Source organism: Nycticebus coucang, chromosome 5 (assembly GCF_027406575.1).
Source record: "Nycticebus coucang isolate mNycCou1 chromosome 5, mNycCou1.pri, whole genome shotgun sequence".
NCBI classification, from domain to species: Eukaryota; Metazoa; Chordata; class Mammalia; order Primates; family Lorisidae; genus Nycticebus; species Nycticebus coucang.
This window is the reverse complement of record NC_069784.1, coordinates 4,797,624-4,801,873: the sequence shown is the minus strand read 5'-3', so window position 1 is coordinate 4,801,873 and position 4,250 is coordinate 4,797,624. Positions and strand designations below refer to the sequence as shown.

General features: G+C 41.4%; 1 pseudogene; it reads left to right on the top strand.

The window, feature by feature from the left end:
- Positions 1-295: 295 nt before the first annotated feature.
- On the top strand, positions 296-2,742 carry LOC128586468 (centrosomal protein of 57 kDa-like; annotated as a pseudogene).
- Positions 2,743-4,250: the final 1,508 nt, after the last annotated feature.

Here is a 4,250-nt window from a genome sequence, read left to right as displayed (position 1 = left end):
GGGTAATTGTCTTTGTAACCCACATTATCTATAATTAAAATTATGTATCTTAGTCATTCTGAATACAGGCGTTTAAGATACCTGCAGTCATTACATCTGCCAAAGGTATGGATGAGTTTCACAAGGATAACAGGGTAGGAAAGAAATTAATATCTATGCTTTCCTATCCTGTGTTAGTCACAGGCTGGGGAATAGCGCGCACAATTATATGTGTGTGTGTGTGTGTGTCCTTATAACAGTCCCATGAGATGGGCAGTAGCATCTTTATTTCCGTAAGCAAGATAATTTGACAACCATGTCGCAGATAGTAAATGAAATAAGATCATAGGCAGGTCTGCCTAATACTAAAGCTTGTCACCCTTTCTTGGTGTGCTGTTTATATACAGGATTTGTAGCGAGAACCTTCTTAGTAGCAAGACTAATTCTGTCAATGACCTTAAGCTGAACCTTTGCTTTCACATCTCATGAACGCAGAAGAACCCATAGCGTCCAGGAGACTAGTGGATTTGTGTCTTCCCGTAAGATGCCAGCTTCCCAGAAACCTACAGACATTAATAACCAAATGAAGCTTAAGAGAGGAGACTTCGAGTATAGGTTACAGTCTATTAGCAACATAACAGCCACAGTCATCTTTTTGAAAATGTAAAGAATTAGATTCTGCACCTCCTCTGCTCAAATTCCCCAGTGACTTCTTGGGTAGAAGCAGCAGCCCCTCCTGTGATGTGTCACCTGCTCAGCCCACGCTCCTGTCGTTTTCCCATGACTCACATTTCTCTTCAGACTGTGCCACCATGCTAACTCCCATCTTTCTTTTGTTCCTCTACGTGGAATGTGCTTGTCTCAAATAACCACATGGCTGAGGGGAGGTGACAGGTGTGCCCCCACTTACTGGGCACAATGTAGGGAATTACGGCACACGTTTGGGGTGTGGGGCACAACTACAAGAGGGACTCTACCTAACAAACACAAATACTGTGACCTTGTTGTTTGTATCCTCATGTTAACCTGAAATAAAAGGAAAAAAAATCCACATGGCTCACTCCATTACTTTCTTCAAGTTTTTACTCAAATATACCTTCCTGGGAGACTCTTCTTAAGCACCCTTGCTTGGCCACCACCCGCTGGCACATCCATACACCCATGACTTCTCCTCTCCTTTCTGTCTTTACTTTAACATTTTATTTATATGTACATGCACACGTTTGGATGTGTGCATAAAAATGTATTTATACTGATCTTTGTTTCTTCCGTGTCTTATTACAGTGTGAAATTTACAAGGGCAGGCAGGGATTTTGCACATTTTGTTAACAGATGTGCAAGGTCTCGTCTACGTAGTATATGGTCAATAATAATGGTTTAGGAAATCAACAAATTTAGTAGAGGATACAGTCTTTTCACAACTTCCTTAGTAAAATAACCAATTTGGTTTTGACCAGTCCAGATACAAAAGTTCAGTTGGCACCTAATGAATTTTCACTTAGAAAATTGATCAGGGGTCAGGCTTAGGGTCCCCCCTGGGGGCAGCTCTGGAATCTTGAAGAGTACAGGGGTCTCTGCGACTTCTGGTTCTCAGTTTGCACTGTATCTTCTGCTCTGCAGAATCTTCAAGATAAGATTTGATGCTTGGAACTCGAAAGGATTCAGGCAGAAGAAAGTGTGAAAACCTTGTCCAGAGAAGGAATTGAATATAAGAAAGTACTGAGTGAACAGATAAGAGAAAGGGAGAACTCGGAGAAGGAAGAATCAAAGCACAGCAAGCCTTCCTTAGAAAGAAAACGGCCACGTGATCAACTCACGTGCAGAGCCAGCTTGAAAAACTGGATCTTCCTGAACAAGAATATAATAAACTTCCTACAATGCAGGCTCTCGCGGGAAAAAAAAAAATGCAAGAGTTGGAAGAAAACTTCATGAAGAATAGGAAAGGAAACGTGTGCAAGGTAAGGCAGCTGAGCTGCAGACGGGCCTAGAAACAAATAGACTTACCTTTGACGAGAAGGCAACTCCATATGTTCCCAGCGCAAGAAGAATTTTACAAAAGAAGTCAAAATCACCAGAAAAGAAGAGTCCTAGAAAGTATTTTGGTGCACAGCCACATTCTAGATTATGCTTGAGTGATCTGCTATTGTAGCTGGAAGCCCACCAGTCCCAGCCACGCTGTGGAGGCCGATGTTCAGCATGTCTTGTGTCTAACAAAGCAACTCAGTAAAGTTTCGTGCAATGATCAAGCAGTCAACAATGTTCCTTTGGCAAAACAGGTATCTTCAGGAGGTGCTGAAAGTGAGAAGTTGTCAGTAACGCCTTCCTCCTCCAGGAATTAATGAGGAGTAGTCAGAAGTTTTTCGGGCCTTACAGGATGAATTTGGGCAAATGAGCTTTGATCACCAGCAGCTTGCAGAACTTATTCAGGAGTCACTAACCATTGAACTGAAAGGAAACTTACAGGGTGAGCTGGAGGCATTGGTGGGAAGGATGGAGGCAAAAACCAGTCAAATAACTAAAGTTCGAAAATACCAAGCCTGCTGGAGAGACAAAAGCTAGAGAAGCAGAAAAAGGAATTAACAGCTACCCAAAAAGCTCTTGAAGAAGAAGGAAACTGCCACAGCCATTCTTCCAGAATCAGAGGGACCACAAATGAGAGTGTTGTGCCAAACCGAGACCTGGGGGGAAAGCAAGAAAAATCTCCAATTGTTGAAGGGCATGCAGACCATTACAGAAATTATTACAAACCTTTGGGGTTACTGACATGCACCAGGTCATACATTTTAGTCAGATAATCTGTACCTCATCAATCAGATGTTGACAATTTACTTTCCAGACCTCATACCTAGTTGGAATTCATGAGTAGCAGGTATTAAGGAACCCAAGCTTCATTACACTGATTTTTTGTGTATGCGGCTTGACTAGAAGTTAAACCATTTAAATGGAAACCCAGGGAGTTTTAAGCCTAAGAAGCCACATGTAATCTGTTTCTTTTAGATAAATTTGCTATGCTGATATATTGTTCATTGTAAATAAATTACCAATTTTTTACTTGTGGATGTGATTTTTTAAAATAGTTCATTATATAGTATATAATAAAATTAGGTTTAAATTTAAAAAAAAAAGAAAATATAACAGGTTGAACAGAAAATAGTTTTTAAGCCAAGAACCAAAAGCCTTTCAAATTTTATAACAAAGATCCTGCCCTATCACCCTTCCAGGAAAAGGTGCCCCAGACACGATGTTATTCATATTTAATACTCTATCACTTATTTCTGAGCCCTTGAGGTTTCAACCTCTGCGCCAAGACTCCCTGATGGCTGCTTTATCACTCAGTGGAGAAATGAGAAGTTCCCAGACCTTCTTAAACAAAATCCAATTTGACGAGATGACAACAGCCATGTGACTATTATAATCTTCACTCGCTATAATGACAGCAGTTAGACAAACAGAGAAATTAGACCCAGAAATCTCTAAAATTATCAGAGTGTGACTTATTCAAAATGGGTTAAAATACACTGTAAAGACACTAATGCAATTTAATATGTTCACGTGTATCTTAGACCCGTGTACTATTGTCTTTTCTTTTTCTAAAAATAGATGCATATTTCATTGTATCTAAAAGAGCGTTTAAATCAGAAACCCTGAAGTGAGAAGATTTACTTTGATTTTGCATCCAGCTTCCTGGCATTCCAATGCTCTCTTCCAGAAAAAAAGGAATGGGCGACTGTCAGGAGCCCGTACTGTGTGGTTGTTAGGAGAAGGGGGCTGTCCTGAGGCTTCTCCCTGAAGAGGGAGGAAGGGAAGTGACTGTGCCCTTGTGACCTCAGCATGTCAGCACACTGCCCAAGAAAAAAAGGGCAAGGGCTTCATCATACCGTGACCAGCTTTGTGAGATGGGGAAACGCCTGCAGCCCTCAGACTTCTCCAGGAGAGATGAAGGAGGGCACAGTGTGCACGTTTGTGGAACAGGTGAAAATGTTTGAGAGGCTTCCAGAACCTCCAGCTGGTCTGGCTGGGGAAGTGGCTGAACCCAGTCTGCATGGACTGGGAGAGGTGTCTGCTTCTTTAAATGCTGAAACACGAAAGCAGAGCTACAAGGAGCCTGCAAGAAGCGAGGAGATACAACTACCAAAGGAACAGAATAAATCTCTGGATCTGATTTTAGGAAAGAGAAAAGAACAACAATATGCTACTTGCTCTTCATCTCACATCTCTGAATTCAAAAACGTGAGAATACAGGAGAATCCCACAGCCTTATCCAACCTCAA